Source organism: Dioscorea cayenensis, chromosome 8 (genome assembly GCF_009730915.1).
Source record: "Dioscorea cayenensis subsp. rotundata cultivar TDr96_F1 chromosome 8, TDr96_F1_v2_PseudoChromosome.rev07_lg8_w22 25.fasta, whole genome shotgun sequence".
Lineage (NCBI taxonomy): Eukaryota > Viridiplantae > Streptophyta > Magnoliopsida > Dioscoreales > Dioscoreaceae > Dioscorea > Dioscorea cayenensis.
The window spans coordinates 20,194,262-20,212,174 of record NC_052478.1 but is presented as its reverse complement, the minus strand read 5'-3'; the positions used below and the strand labels follow the sequence as shown (position 1 = coordinate 20,212,174).

At 39.0% G+C, this 17,913-nt stretch overlaps 1 non-coding gene across 1 annotated transcript; it reads right to left on the bottom strand.

The window, feature by feature from the left end:
• Window positions 1–215: 215 nt before the first annotated feature.
• LOC120268146 lies at window positions 216–321 on the bottom strand. Its single transcript, XR_005538815.1, has one exon. It is a non-coding gene; the product is annotated as a small nucleolar RNA R71 (small nucleolar RNA).
• Window positions 322–17,913: the final 17,592 nt, after the last annotated feature.

Below are 17,913 nucleotides of genomic sequence, written 5' to 3'. Positions count from 1 at the left end.
CCCAAACAATCATATTGAGAATTTCCTTGAAGTATGCGACATGTTGAAGATTAATGGGGTTTCAGATGACGCAATTCGCTTGAGGGCTTTCCCATTCTCATTGAAGGGAAGAGCCAAACAATGGCTTCATTCATTGCCAAGAGCTTTTATCATAACATGAAATGAAATGGTCAAAGCTTTCCTTGCAAGGTACTTCCCTCTGGGAAAATCGGCAAAGCTTCATAACGAGATATCCTCATTTGTTCAGATGGAGCTCCAATCTTTATTTGAGACTTGGGAATGATTCAAGGACCTCTTGCGGAAGTGTCCACAACATGGGTTCCCCAAATGGATGGTAATTAACACATTTTACAATGGGTTGAACTCAAGCAACAAACAACTTCTTGATGTCGCTGCAGGGGAACATTGGGAAACAAAACCCCTGAAGAAGCCCGACAATTGATTGAAGAGATGGGTTTGAATAGCTACCAATGGAATGCAAGAGAAAAGAAGAAAGTGGCAGGACTCCATGAGATCGATGCGGTTACATCATTGGCAACCCAAGTAGAGGCATTGAGCAAAAAATTGGATACTTTGACTTCATCAAAGGTAGCCACAATCACAAGTTGTGATGGGTTTGGGGGTTCGCATATGCCATCCGATTATCTTATCTTGATTACTACTTCAGCCCCAGTTGAACTAGTAAATTTTGTGGGCAATTCGAGAAGAGGACAAGATAATCCTTATAGCAATACCTATAACCAAGGGTGGAGAAACCATCCAAATCTCTCATGATGTAACCAAGGGCATCAAAAAGCCTCTGTCCCACCAGGATTTCAGCTGCATCACCCCCTTCATACACTCCAAAAATTCCTTATCTAGCACGGTTGAAGAAAGACCAAGTTTATGAGCAAAATAGAAAATTTTTGGATCTTTTCAAGCAGTTACACATCAACATTCCATTTGTTGAGGCGTTGTCCCAAATGCCTCACTATGCAAAGGTCTTGAAGGGCCTCTTGACCAACAAGAGGAAGATGGAGGAGAGTGTGGCTGTGGTCTTGGAAGGCAATTGTTCGGCAATGCTTCAGAAAAATTTGCCAAACAAAATGAGAGATCCGGGAAGCTTCATCATACCATGTGCAATCGGAGGTTTGGGGGAAAAAAAGCTTTGGCCGATTCAGAAGCTAGTATTGATGTTATGCCGTACAGATTGTTTTAGAAATTGGGGTTGGGCGAACCAAGGCCAACCCGCATGACATTATAGCTGGCCGATCATTTAGTTCGTCATCCTAGAGGTATAATTGTAAATGTTTTAGTGAAGGTTGACAAGTATATTTTTCCTACAGATTTTGTTGTGTTTGATGTTGATAAAGATGCGGAGGTCCCATTAATTCTGGGGAGACCATTCCTACGCACTTCCAAGGCAATCATTGACATGGATGGAGGCGAGATAACGCTGCATATTGGAGAAGAAAAGATCACATATCGCCTCGCCGAAGCAATGAAGCACACTCTTGACTTTGATGATACTTGTTATTTTGTTGATGTCAATGATGAGATTGCTAATGAGTACTAACAGGAATTTTTGCATCCGGACCCATATGAGGAGTGGCCGAATATGGAAGAGGAACAATTGAACAATCGTGTGGAACAAGTCCTCAATGAGCAACCACAAGGAGGATTCGTGAAATGGATTTTTAGTCAAGTCAAGACGTTGAGACATCGTCGCCAAAAGCACTCTAACACAGGAAGAGAGTGACATTCCCTCTTTCGGTAACTTGTTTAAGAATTTTTCCTTGAATATGCAGAATTTCTGTCCATCATGTGTGTAGGTTGCTAAGGAGGAGGTTTTTTTCTTTTTTATGAGCCACCATGAGGTAAGGATAGGTACGTCAAGCTAAGTGATGGTAAACAAGCGCTTCTTGGGAGGCAACCCAAGCTTTTAGTTAGTTTGTAGTCTTAGATTTTCAATTCTACAGTAATAAATTCATGAGTGTGCGTCTTAGTTAATTTTTGTTAATTGCTGGTGTAACATGGTTTGGGGTGAATTTAATGTTTAAAGTTGAAAAATTGGTGTTAATTTAGAGTTTTGGGCCCTTAGTGGACTGTCTGCAGAAATTTTACAGTCCACATTTCCGCGTGGAATTTCCACGCAGTCGTGTACAGTGCCCATGCGGGGGAGTGGAAAATCCTCACCCACATATGCCTATATGAATATGAAGGTATACTATTCATCATCTTCTATTTTCAAAGAGCCCTTTCATCTTCCACGCCTTCACTCCTATAAAATCCAAGTTTTGATCTGTCAAACCAATTTTTTTCAACTCCTTGGAGGGTTAGACGTGATTTGCTGGAGTTCTCATCAAGTTTTCTTCTCCTATTTGTTCCAATAAGCCTTCACTCCCCTCCACCCTTTACATGTTCTTCAAGACCATTTTCATGGAGCTTTCATGGTATTTTTATGTAGAAATCATGCTAGACACTTCTTGAATGTTTGAAAATGGATTTGTATGAGGCGTAGGAGCCCGACTCCGGCCAAGTTGCCAAAGTCGGGCGCCCACGCGGGCGTGTGGCCAGCCCATGCGCCCGTGTGGGCTGGCAGCGCGTAGCCAGCATGGCCACGTGCCAGCGTGGCTACCTTGGCCGAGAGCCGTACTGTGCGGGGGCGCGGCCTGCCAGGCTGTGCGGCTGACTCGTGCCGGCGCGTGGCCGTGCTAGCACACGCCCGCGTGTTGCACGCATCCCATGCCCCAGCATGGCTGGCCCACGCACCCGCGTGGGCTGGGACAGTGGTCAGTGGCCTGTTTTTCTCTCGCGGCTCGCTGCCCTCGTGAGCGTGGTGCCCTGTTTACACTGTATTCATGCCAAACTGATATTTTTAAGTGTTTTCTTCATAGATATGGCACCACGGACCAAGAGAATAGTTTGGAAACGTCCTCTCCATGACAGGGAACCAACCCCACCACTGGAAGTCGAATTTCCTGACCACGTTCATCAGTAACAGTTTGAGCGTCTCCAGCACCTCAAGATTGGACAGTCATGCTTTATTGACTGGGATGCATTAGAGGACATTGGTCTTGCTGAGGAGTCAGAGCACTTGTTAGTGTGGGAGGTTGGGACAGCCTATTCTCTATTCAGGAGCTCGTCAGGCGAGACATCACCTTCGAGGTTCTTGCCTTATTTTCCTTTGACCGTGATGCAGCCGACACTAACTTCGACAAAGAGGACACCATTCATTTCTGAGCCTTCGGTCAGCCACATGGGATGTCTCTGACCCAGTTCTCGATATATCTTGGGTTGTACGATCTCAGAGGGGAAAGGGGACACTCCACTACCTTATGGCTCACCCTCTCAACCCTCTTTAACCTTGAAGTTCTAACTCTAATGGAGACATCTCACATCAAAGTAATAGATCAAACAATGTAAATCAATCACAAAGATCAACAACACATGCAAGAAATGAAATCACAAGGTTAAAACTCAAATCAACTCAAATTAACTAGTAACATAGAGCAAATCAATACAAAATCATAGATCCTAGGGTTCACATGCCCAAATACCTACTAGGGTTTAGCCCTCCATGGGCCTAGTTACAAAACAATGATGAAACAATGAAAAGCAATACAACCCATAAATAAAAACCCCCTCGAATCCTTGCAGATTGGCCTTGATGGGTAGTTCCACGTCTTGAAGGGTTCCTCTCCGAAACTAGGTCACCAATGGCTCCCCAAGTGCTATGACAGTGAAGGAACCTATCAAAGTTGGTGAAGAACTTCCCCCAAATTGGGAAAGACCTCCTCCTCAAACCCTAGCTGACTTGTCCTCCAAGTACTCGCTTAAAGCTCCGCAAAAAGTCCCCGAAAAATAGGGCAAATGGTCTATTTATAGCTCAAACCCGCGACAGTCACGTGCCCTCACACACCGGTGTGGATTTTTCATGCACCCGTGTGGGCTGCAGGAATTTCCATGTGGGCGTGTGAACAATAATTTTGTTACAGTACTGTTACATTATTTTGCTACAATACTTTACTACAGTGTTTTCCTCCATCGCGGTCAAAATATTCTTCCTCTTGAGGCCACATAATCGGGCACACGATCACATGGTAGGCTAGAAGACTTTTCTTCATCGATGCGTCTTTGAGAGGTCTTGCATTCTTCACAAAGAGAAGGAACATGAGGATGTGACTGCCTTCGTGCCCTTCCACTAGTGAATTAACTTGAATATGCTTGGAAGTTGGCACACATTCCCACATCCGTGAACTCCTCTTCTGTCTTAGTCGTCGAATTACACAAGAGCTCTCAACAACGTGCTTTTCTAGCCTATCTTTACTCCCTTTTACCTCTCCATGGCATCTACAATCTAATTGCACAAAAGAACACCTAATACACGAAATGAGACATAAACCATATATAAAATGATGCTCAATGTATGTAAACACATATAAAAATATGTTTACTCAAGCACTTATCAAACTCCCCTACACTTAAGCCTTTTCTTGTCCTTAATGAAAATTAAACATGAAACTCATGAAAAGAAAAGATAAGTGCTTGGTCTTAGGTTCACTAAGAGAATACAAGAATAAAATTCTAAAGTTATGGAGAGAGTAAAATACTAGACAAAACAATCAATACTCTAGCAAACAAATCCAATAAAAAAATGAAAGTGATAACATCCGAATGCGTGTGTGTGTGTAAAAAATTAAGCTCATGTCAACACTATGTCCACTACTAAGTTCTTATTAACACATGACTTATTTATAAACAAAAAGAATAGGTAGTAGCTTCACACAATCCTCTAAGATAGCCCTTTCCCAAGATGCCTCCCGAGTGGCTTTTACACTTTCGAGGTGGTAGCTCTTTCTACCAAGGGTGGTAGCTTTCACACATCCCATGAGATAGCTCTTTCTCTCATTAGGGCATAACAAGTATCCAACTTATGAGAGTAGCTACATATATCATAGGTGGTAGCTCTTTCCATCCCGCATATACAAACAACAAATAATTTCCAAACTTTTTCAATTTTTCTGATTGATTTTTTTTTTGAATAAAACTAGCACATTAAGGTCCTAAAAAAATTAATGAACTCAAGTTTTCACAAGTCTAATGAGTGAGAAAAGTGCACAAAGAGCAATCATACAAAAATATTCAAGAAAAGTGGATGAAAATTAGAGCATGATAAAATCTAATGTTTACAACCTCCAAAAACTAAGAATTAAATTCTTAACCCTAAGGTGAACCTTCATTGGCAACAAGAGCATGCTCATGAAAACACAAGTAAAAGTCATGTATAAGGTGAACCCTCCCCACACTTAAGATGCATATTGCCCTCAATGTACAAATGTAAGCACAATAAAGATAAAATCACTGGAAGCAAAATGTGTGTGGGAATGCAATTAAAACAATACTCCCCTGAATTCCTCATTAAACGGTTGGCAAAGTCTAACTCAAGGGCGTGTTGTATAAGTTGTGAAGCTCACACGACCATGTGATAATGTACATGATCTTGTCTATGACTAAAACATCATCATATCACTCTCAAGGCCATCTACATGAAATACAAGGGGTTCAGTGAAGCTCAACAAAATAGAAAAGAAAATACGAGTTCACATAGATAAAACAGGAAAGCATATACTCGCAATAGAAATAAAACATGAAGATAACTCTCAGAAGGAGAAACCTTCTGAGTACAAAAGTCCACAAACTACTAACAAAATAAATAAAAGCATAGAAACTAAGAGAAAAGACTCCTGATCGTATCTGGTGCTAATGCTAATGCTGGCGTGGGTGCTGGTGCAGTGGCGGATGAGGCCTCCTCATCGAGGGTCTACTGAATAAGATCAAGTCTCTCTAGGATCCACGCTTGGTTCTCAAGGATGTTAGCAACGGCAGCTTCGAGTTGAGCCAAACACTCGTGAACTTGAGAACATGACTCAGGATCAGTTGACGCTACCGGTGCTGCCTCGGTGACCATGGGCTAGGCTGCATGTGGTGCCTCTGTAGCCCCAGTAGGCTCCTCCTCATCCTCAGATGAAGACTCAACTAATGCATACCCTCCTGAGCCAGTACGCCTCACAATGCCCATCAAACGGAGAATGACCAGTCCCAATGGAGCTGGGCTACTAATCCTCTCCTCGCCTCTGACCAAACGGATCAGACCCATCTTGAACATAAGACGAGTAATGTAGGGTCCCACAAATAGTGCTCCTAACAGCAAGTACTCACTCTGGTGATGGAGATAATCGGCGATGGCATATCCTAAATGGAGGAGAACTCCATGTGCCATGGAGTGAAGATATAAAAGATTGGTCCTACGAAGTGAGCCTGTACCATCTCCACGTCTTGTCACTGACCGGCTAAGAATAGCATGAATATACCTGTGTGCCGATCGTGTGAGCAAAGAGGCCTTCAACTGACCTGGGACATAATGACGGTCGCCGCATAAATCATGGAAAACCTGGCTTGGAATGACATCATGAGGGTAATCGGTGAGGAGCTCTGTGTACTCGATAGTTTCAGCAATAATCTGCACAAAAATTAGAATTGGAACAAAGTTCTGCAATAGATTTTGACAAATTTCTACAATAGTTTTGATTAGGAGTCCAACCATTGATTCCTACAATATGAAAAAATTGAGCATTTCAAAGTCAGACATTTCAAAAATCTGTTGCTTAACAAATTTCTACAAAATTCGTTCATGTGAAATCTTACTTTGTTGTTGAGCATTTATAAGCCAGACATCCAAGGATATTCAAAAAATATGACTCAGGGCTTACCTAAATTCCTAAATAAAAATTTTCATCATCAAACAATAATGATCAATTGGAATTTGAATTAAATTAACACAAACTTCAAGGAAATTGTCTTACTGAATGTGCATGTAGACATGTAATGACTTTTTCTGTTACATCAACTGCAAGTCCTTTTCCTATTTGTTGACAATTGGAGATCAATTCCATATTTAATCCTTTTACTCACTTTTGGCAGACCTTTGCTCTTGATAGGTTTTGGATCCATAATAGTTATATGTGACCCACAAACATCATCTACACCTGAGAAGGCAGAAAGGAAGAGGAACCAATGTTCTCCTGATTTTCCTCACTTTGCTCGGTGCAAAAGCTATGTTCTCATGCAATAGACAATTCACCAACCATTTTGATGATTTCACTTATATTAAGCTTAATTTTCTCATACATCTCTAAGGATGATATAGATTGTGCAATAGGAAAACACATATTTTGTGCACTCCACTTCATCAAGGGCGTAAAAACATTGTTGCTTTTCTCAACCACCATAGCATTTGACCTATGTCTTGCGCTCATAGTCCAACAACGGAGAATATAATATTTAGGAATCTTTTTAATTTATTTTAAAAAAAAACAAAAATTTTAAATATGGCAACGCAACACACCTTCCCTCTCAAACTTGTTATAAGAGCATGTAGCGGTAGATCCCCATCTTCAGCACCATCTCTCCTAAATACAACAACATGATTGCAAATTTTATATTTGGCATGATCAAACCCATCACAAATGTGTTCAGCTAGCATACTATCCTTTTCTCTCAATTCCATTTGGAAGATATTAAACACGGATCTTGTATACACTTCTCCTGCATGTCTCTCAATTGGATGACTTGTGTGAAAGTTAGGCATAGAATTTAAAGTCTAGAAATCTTCATTTTCTTCATCATTTCGTTGATCACATAATGCCATATCATACTGCATAACGAACTCATCCATTGGAGTTTGTGAATTAAGAAAGCTATCAAAAAATGAGTTGATACTTTCAATACATTGTGTAGAGGTCATTCCAACTGTGAATATATATATCTTGCAAATATAGAGAAACCAATTTGTGTCAAATTTCATACATTTTTACTCAACCAGTGTTTGTCATCAATGTTGTAAGTTGTTTTATGTTCACCCCAATTACTCTCAGATGCTTCAATCGATGCACTATGGTACAAGAAGTTGTTGTAGTCCCCCATGAAGCCTTCTTTGCTCTTCAAATCTACTAAATAATTCATTGAATTTCTCCCAATGTGCCAAGAGCAAAGTCAATGACCAGAATTTAGAAAAAAAAATTTGCAATAGCTTTCCCCATAGGTAAGTTTTGATCTGTAATAATTGTTTGTGGATGTTTTAATAGCATACATTTCAACCATGTCTAAAATACCCATAAAATAGATTGCTTATGATGATTAAATCCAACAAAAGGAACAAAGGGGAAACAAAACTTATTAGTTTTATAAGTAGTATAAAAAACAACATCTCCAAATTTTGAATATGCCATTCTACATCTTCCATCTACCCAAAAATAGATCTAGTATGACTAAATTCATAAAGCTCCAAATGAAAGAAAAAAAAATCATCATTGAGCTTTTTCTCCTTAAAAAACTTAACAATAGCCTTGCATTCTTACCTAATATTATTGCTTCAAGCTCCTCTTAAATGATTCAGGCAATCATCTTGGGTAATCGGTGTAGACCCCATATTCTTACCCATTCTACTCTTATGTAATGCATCCATCAAACTTCTACATGTCTCACTAATACTCCAGTGAGACCGCATCTTCATCACCTTAGAGGGACTAGTAAGTAAATCATGGTTAACTACATCGCCAAAGGTTATCATAGCCCAAAGTCCATTCTTCATTTTTGACACTACCATTTTAGCTTGGCAATTTGTCCTTGTATCTCTGCATCTATGAATAGTTTTATCTAGTTGCCTTTTGTCTATCATACACTTAGCTCCTTCCTTATCACAAACAAAGTGTTGATGTGTAATTAATTGAGAATGAGAGGAACGATATACGTGACCTCTTCTTACCCTAAAACCTTTAGACTTTGCATAATCTAAGTAAAATTGAAACTCTTCCTCCTCATCATGGGACTCCCTACCACCAAATGAGATTCTTGCCAATTTCTATTCATCTTGAGAATGTGGACTCCTTGCTAATTCTTGTCCATCTTGTGTTGCCAATTCATGTCCATCTAAAAGATGTTGACTGTTAATCTATTGTATCACACCACTACTTTCTTCATGATGATGAGATAATTCAAGCTTATTCAGATCTATTTCCACATCCACCATGATATCCTATTAAGAAAACCAATTAGAATATATCAAAGCATGTAACTTATGGGATTGCTAACCAAATCATCATATTCAATGAAAATTAGTTATGTCAATTCAGACTTCTGAATAAACATTAATCAAATAAAGATGAGTTACAAAAAATTTAATATAAATGGTAAAGGACTAGGGTTTCCTATAACTAATCAAGACAATTTTAGTTTTTGATTTGGTCACTTTATAACACCATGTTCACACCAAATTCAAGAGAAAATTTGAGGGAAATTGGCAAAAGTAAATCTTTAATTTGTTAATAAATCTTAATCTTTTCATCAAATTAAACACCAAGCATGATGACATCCTTCGCATTCCACTCCTTTATTCTCAATCTTTTTGGAATCTAAACAAAACCTAGCATCAAAGAACTTGAGCACTAAACCAGAATGTGAGTGGAAAATCACCTAGGATGGAAGCCCTTGGAGATCTTGTCTGAAGTGATCCTGGTATTGAAGTTGAGGGCAGCTTGGTGGCAACAACCTGGCAATGCAAGGCAATGCAGGGTAAAGTTTCCACGGTGACAACTTAACAGGGAACAAGAGAAGCCACATGAGGGACACCGACAGCATTGGCCTCGCTGCAAGGGGCAAGCCTGTAGCCGCTTGGCATCGAATGTGAGGGGCAACATGAGGGACACTGATAGTGTTGGCCTCACTGTGAGGGGCAAGCCCATGGTGGAAGAGAGGGCAAGTGCTGGGTAGGAAGGGACTGGCGAGGCTAAGGTTGGAGGAACATCTCGGGAGGCTCGGGCAACCCAGATGGAGGATTTGTCACAACCTTTTGGTTTAATTCATCAACATCATACGTAGCCATTAGATGATAATATAATGGTTATGGAAGAGACATCCCTTGAATTGAATTCTAGGGACATCCATAGTTGATGAATTGCCTATATATATATATATATATCTTAAATTGTTGAAATGCCTTAGTTCCATTAAATCAATGCTTATTCAGCATTTATAGGGCATTTTAAAAGTTAAAAACACTCACTTTTTTACACTTTGGTCACTTCTTTCTTTTATAGTTACTAAAGAGCATGCAAGTTTTCATCTAGTATGTACTAAGATTTTATCCAATACTATAAGCTCTTATAGGCAAGGGTGAAGGAAGAGGGCATGGGTGTGCTTGAGCACCCTTTTCCTAGGAGACCCCCTTTAATAAGTGTGTAATTTAACATATTCTCGTATTAATTTTTATATTCAATAGCCATACATTTTATCATTCACTTGGAAAATGGTACTTAACATGTGGAGAAATTAATTTGAAGTCTAGACAGAGTATAATAAGCATGAGGGAGTCAAACGAAGAGATTTCCGAGCAAGATGAGAAAGAAAGAGGTCCCTCGGCATCAAGAACAATAGAATAATCCAACCAGGAAACCTTACAGCCCAATTACGTCCAGTACTTATGGTCATAAGCCTTAGACAAAAGGGCTTACGGGCAATATTATGCTCATTAGCATGAGTGTTATAGCTAGACAAATTAAAGGCTTAGAGGCATGACTTACAGCCATAAGCATGGACACAAAAGTCAAGTAGAGGAGCATATAAGGTCATATGCCCATAAGGGAGGTTGAAAGCACCAGATGAAGAAGCTTATGGTCTAACACTTACGATTGTAAGCTTGACCATAAGCTAGAAAGAAACACAAAGATAGAAAATCTTTTAGGTGAAACTTGCGGCCGTATAATGCCCATAAAACATGCAACTTCTCATCTCCAACGCATTACAATTTTGTTCTTACCCCCAAAAGTAGCCCATAAGAGGTTAGATATAAAAGGATTTTTAGAGAATTTTGGGAGAAACTTTTGGTGGCCAAGCATAGGGAAGAGATGAGAATAAATTCCAAACTCTTCTCTGGTAATCCAACCACCGTCAAAGCTTCACCCACGGTTTAGGAAATCAAGAGAGCCTTCGAGACCATTCTCCTAAAGTTTCTTCTGAACAAGTTAACTTTAGAGTTCCATGTGTAATGTAATTGTATGGGGTAAGCTTCAAGAAGAAATTCTGATTTTCACTATGTAGAAAGTAGGAACCAATTTTCTAATTCATAGGGTTGTTTGCTATGTATCTGGTTGCTTGATGGGTGTACATTTATATGTTATTTAATATCATTTTGTATACTCATTAGGTATGTATCAGAATATTTCTGTGATATACAATGCTAAAGATGGTGTAAATTGTATTTCCAGGCATCGGGTAGTGTATAAACGAGGAAGATGGAACTGTTTCGGCATCAACAATGAAAAAATATGCTAGATGGACCCACTTACAGGCACCATACGACCATAAGCCTTAGGCAAAGAACTTTGTGGGCATTCTTATTCTTGTTATAGGGAGCATAAGGATCAAACTAAGGGCTTTATGGGTAAAACTTACGCCAGTAAGGCAGACCGTAAGCTTTGTTCAGAGGAGCTTACAAGGAGTAATATACACTCATAAGAGTGGTTGCAAGAGTAGTCTAGAGAAGATTATGGCCTATAATTTATGGCCATAAGATGGGTCATAGTACCAAGGCAAATAACCTTACAATTAAGATTTACGGCTGTAAGCAATCTCCTGTAAGGCATGCGACCCATCATTCCTAGCTCTTTATGACCTCATTCTTACACTCGTAAGCGGGCCATAAATGGCTAGGTATAAATATTTATTATGAGGGTTTTGAAAAGGATCTTTGAATATTTTAAAGAGCTAGCTTAGGGAAAGAAAGGTGGCTTTTCTCCAAACCTATGGACACAAATCATCAGGGGGAAATAGCTCACCTACCTTAGAGGATAGAGATTGGAGTTGTCAAGGAGCATCTTGGGTATGTCTTTGGAAGGTTTTTTTGGAAGTTCTATGGCAATCATCAATGGCGTAATTAAGAAGGGGGTTCTATGTTTTCATTGATTTAAATTGCCTCTTGTAATTGTATTGTTGTTCCCCCTTGATGGAGAACTAATTTTGTAGATGCTTAGGCGTATATGAACTCTAGGGTATGAACATTGGTTATGGATCTTTATGCTTTAATTGGATTTTAATTGTAATCCATATTATTCAAATTCAATTGCGTGGTATTATTATCTTGAATGCTATCGAAGTGGAAGCCCTAGTTGCATGTATGATTTGCTTGTGTAACGAGTAGAAAGAGCCACCTATAATAGGCAAGCCATGATTGGAGAGAATATTTGAGTAAGTCTAGAAATAGGGTACTTTGGAGTCAAGAGTTCTCCTCCACAATCCTCCCAAGTGAATTAGCAAGAAATTCCTTACTTTTTGTAATCATATGGTGTAGATTTATGGGAAAATCACATTTTTAATCTATATGGGATTAGGGGCAATCACTTTAGAGGAAGGTTGTCTACCTATTGAATTCTTGTTAATTCTCACCGAGATTTCACAGAGTGCAATGCAATCATGGGGTGTCTATATCAGCATTGTACTAGATTAGTTACCATTTACCTTGCAAGAGTGGATAGTATATTTTAGGATTTCAAATAGGATTGCTAGCTTACAACTTTTGTCCCATACTTATAAAACCCTAGATGGAGTCTATAGCCTAGCATCCCATTTCCTCTTACTTATTTGAATGTGTTTGTTTTTGTATTCTTGATTTCTATTTATTTATCTTATTTTTCCTGTAGATCGATACCCTGCTCTTTAGCACTTTATTACAAGATCGGCTGATGAGTGCATTTCATATCTTGTTTTATCTACCTCCAAATTATATTTTTGCTTGTCTTTTAGAATTCTTTGTTTATATTCGATGCTATTCTGTGTATATTTTGTTTATTGTGTAGAATTTTAGGGTTCAAAGCAATAGGAGTGAAATCAGCAGAAAAATCAGTGAAGGAACATCATTTTCTAAGTGTCAAGACAAGCAAGACCTAAATGGTCATGCTTCTTCACCGTATTTATTACTGATTTTAGGAGAGCAACAAGGCAAACAAGGGTGAAGCACAGGTGTGCTTCCTCCCCGTGCACTTCTCTAGATTTCCGATTTCTCTCAATTCAGCCAAAGCACAATTTCTCTACTCCTTTCATGGGCGTGCTTTGGCTGAGCACAGGCAGCGCATGACTGTGCTCTCTCCATGTATTCCTTTGCCTAGACACTTAGCCAATTTTTACCAAAGTCCCAAGAAGAGGATAGCATGGCCGTGCTTATAGGCCATGTTGAGCCTGAAAAGTTCCTTTAATTATCCAGATCTAGGTTTTTCAAGGGAGAGCTTGCACAGGGTATTCTTCTCCATCTTTGGACGATCGCTAGAGGTCAAGACCTAACTTCACCACACCTTCTAGAGAGACCAAGATAGAGTTGGAGACACATTTGAGAAGTGAAGCTAGCCAACCAAAGGAGTTCTTTGAGCTCAATTGAGAAGAGTTTGCAACAAAGAGGAAGTCATGATTTCTTATTGTTTTGTACCTCATTTTCTTACTCAATTGTATGAACTCATGATGGGATAACCGTGCCATGGTGTCCCTAGCTGTGAACCTTGTTGCTTAGTGTACTTTGACTTACTTGCTTTTAATGATTATGGAGTTTTAATGTGTTCTTATGTTAAATCTTGTGTTGTATAACTTGATGTGCTTGAATTTCATAGTTGTAGTTGTGAAACTTGATGTGTGTCAATTGCCATAATTTTAATTTCCTTGTGTGATTGCAAAACTTTACGTGCAAGAGACCCACAGTCAAAGTTGCAAAGCTTGATGTATAGGAAAGCCATAGATACAACATTGTTTGTGAGCACATATAAAGACCTTGAAATGTATTTGATAGTCATTAGAAGCAAATTAGTACACTAATGCACTTGGGAATTAGTCCGGGGCATTTCTTCTCATTAATTGTACACTCTACTTGTTTTCACCTATCGTTCCATCTTTCTCCATTCTTTCATCTTTAGTTTATTCACTTTCAATTCATTTTTGATCGACTAGAGATTAGAGAAAGAATCAGTACTAGGAGTCCTAGTCCCTGAGGTTCGACAATCCTACCCTTCACAAGGTACCAATGTATTACTTGATATGATCAGCACACTTATGAAAAGTACCACATCATCAGCACATACACTTGCATCACTATTACTACTTGATTATTACATCTAAGCTCCATATTCTTAGGAATAGTAACTTGTAAATCCACTTGTAGCAACCATACCCACATTAATTCTGCTATGGTTGTGATATGGTCTTATACTCACTCTCAGCATTAGAGAGAGAGACAACTATTTGTTTCTTTCTCCTTTATGTGATAAGGTTGCCTGCTATATTGGTACATGATAGACTGTTAATGAGAGACATAAATATGTAAATATAATATCAAAGCAAGTTCGTGAATACTGCAAGTGTACGGGTCATCAAGTAATACCTCATCAGTGAGCACAAGGGTCGTATTTCCCTAGGAACGACGAAAGTCTCCTATTAATTCCTTTTGCTTAATCAATAGTCTAAACGTTATGTTCTTTCTTTAATCTACTTTTACAATTTATTGAACAATACAATGGAGAAGTGTTAAGTGCGATTGGAACGAGTCAGGTAGTTGTATGACAGCTATCTTCATTATTACTTATTATAGGCGTTGAGTATGACAATCGTATTCTAGTATTGGACTGGGGAATTCAAAGGCCTACTGGTCCCAATCTCTTGGCAACCAGGTCTAAATCACTAGGAACTAAAGATAGAATCTTTTCCTACCCTAGCCTTCTTTGTTTTCCTTAAGAACAAGAATTCCTCTAGAAAATCAAACCCTAAGCCTAAGGAGCAATCGATCCCTAATCCAGAAATATAACTATGCCTAATCTCTTAGTGCATTCATAGATCTATCATGGCATGTGTGTTTGAATGTAGGGGCATATCTTCCTCATCCATATTAACAAGAATTGCATTCAAGAAACATGCAATGAATCACATAAACTAGAAAGATTTATTGAATGCTGTAATCAAGATTTATAAGCAATAATCGAGGGACCTAGACATACAACTCCCCTCAAATTGGGTTCTTATGGATCGCAAATAGAGATATAAATAAAGATAGAACCATAAGACCAAAGAATAATATAAAAGAATTCCTAAACTAACTCCGTCCAATAGGTCTCCAACGGTTGAGGTTAAGAGGATCCCAAGATTGACAAGAAGGCACTGAATCTCTTTACGCACCATCCTCTGATTATAAATGTTGGATTACCCTTGGAAAACTTGCCAGAATCTGCTGAAATATGGATGAAAGTCATCTCAAGCCACTTTATCTCTAAAAATTTGGCCATTCTTTTTGGCAAAAGAATCTCCCCGAACTCATCACCTCTAAAGTTAACTCTAGTAGGTTGGCTCTCGGATACCAAAGAACTGCTCCCAACCCTGTACAGAAATCAGATCTCGTATGTCATTGATGAGAAGTATCCTGTCCATTATCGGCAAGTCGATAACCTGACCCTCAACAAATCTCTGATCCACAAGTTGCCTCTAGCATACCTTGTGCTCGGGGTCTCCAAATCTAGGTACAGCTGGCCAAGAAGAAGACTCATCAATCTTCTTCTTTTTCTCTACCTCTGCCTGTGGGTAACTGGCAGTTTTCTTCTGACCCATAACCTATAATTCAGAAAGAATATGGAAAATCAATCAATAGATTACGAAAAATGCAATAAAGGAATGGACAATGGGTGCACAATGAGTACACCACGACCATTATGTGACCATAACAATCTCATCACACTCATAACCATGACAGTGGTGACCCTCTGGGTGCGTACAATAAGCACACAATGGCCCATTGTATAGTTCAGCAGCTTTGCTGTGCATTTTTCTCATACCACCACAGGTGCTCAACGCCCGTGGTGAGTCCGTTGTGTATTAAAATGGGGCAACGGGCAGTTGACAATGGGTAGACCCCATTACCAACCCTTGCCAAAGCAAGATGAGTGGAAAAAATACACAACAGCCTCACAACGGGTGTATAACACCCATTATGCCTCATTTGCCCTGGGTTTAGAATTTTAATACAATGGCCTTGCCTAACCTCGGTGAAAAACTTTTATACATGCTTCATTTTGATTGGAATTTAATATAAATCATTCAATAAATATTCCTAACCTAGTTTATGCCATTTATAAATCATAAAATCATGATTTAAAAGGTTATAAAATTTTCTAATGGGTCTTGTGATAAATCATTTGGGGGCAGATCCTAAGCTCTTGGAAGCAAAATACGATCGTCAGGGAGGATTCTCCGGTAAGTGAAAGATAGGAAATAAAGGGTTGAGTGTGAACACCAAGAGTCAGCCATCGACAACCCTATATCACCTCATAGCAACCTTAACAATGGCCAGACAATAGCCATTATTCATTGATTCAGTTCCTTGAGGCACTATGGCCATTACAAGCTTGTTATACTGTCCTTGTCAACTCAGTTATGGCTCAAAAAGTTCTAAGTGTTGGTAATGGCCATTCTAGGGCTCGTTATGCTCACAATGGCCCTACCACGGGTGTGGTAAGGTTGTGCCAGAACTCTCGGGAGTCCAGAGAAATAGCACACTCTGAGGATCAGTAGTGATGAGTTACTATGGCAGTGACCACAGGCGTTGTGAGCCCGTGACAGACTCACTCAAATTTTCCAGAAAACACAACTCTCTTTTTGTACATCACAATGGGTACATAATGGTTGTACCACTCCCTTTGTGATGTAAACAGTGAAAAACTAAGGATTCCCCCTGTGAAAAACGACTTGAAAACAATTCTTAACAATAAAACTAGACTCCACAAACAAACATCACACATAAAATTCAATTAAAAATGAGTCAATTTCACACCATTCAATCAAGCATCACTCTTTATTCAATCACTAAATGATAAAAACTAAAACTAGAAATTAATAGAACTAAAGCATAAAAACTACTTAGGTTGCTTCCCAAGAAGCGCTTGTTTTATGTCATGAGCCTGACGTACTTGCTCTTACTTTAAGATGGTCCCAAAAGGTCAACTTCTTCTCTCTTTTCATTCCAATTGCTCTCCCTAAAATAATGTTTTAAGCAGTGCCCATTTACCTTGAATGTATGATGGATGGTTAATAAGTGTGTGTGAATGTGCAAATAATATTACAATAAGTCCGTGAATACTGCAAGTGTATGGGTCATCAAGTAATATCTCATGGGTAAGCACGAGTGCCGTATTTCCCCAAGAACAGTGAGAGACTCCTATTACTTCCTTTTTGTTCAATCAATAGCCTAAATGCTTATGTTGTTTCTTTATCTACTTCTATAAATTATTAAACAATATAATTAGAGAATCCTTAAGCAGAACTGGAAGGAGTTTGGGTGGTTGTATGACAGTTACATTGATTATTACTTATGATAGGCATTGAGTATGATAATCATCTTCTAGTATTGGATCGGGGGGAATTCAAAGGCCTTCTGGTCCCAATCTCTTGGCAACCAGGTCTAAATCACTAGAAACATAAGATGGAATCTCTTCCTACCCCAACCTCCTATATTTACCTAAAGTACGAGAATTCCTCTAGAAGGGACAAATCAAACCCTAAGCCTAAGGGGCAATCGATCCCTAATCCAAAAACCTTGCTATACCTAATCTTTTAGTGCATGCATAGATTTATCATGGCATGCGTGTTCTAATATAGGAGCATATCTTCCTCATGTACATTAACAAGAATAACATTCAAGAAACATGCAATAAATCACATAAACTAGAACGATTTATTGAATTTAGCAATTAAGATTCACAAGCAATAATCTAGGGACCTAGGCATACAATTCCCCTGGAATTGAGTTCTTATGCAATGAATAGCATTCAAGAAACATGCAATGAATTACATAAACTA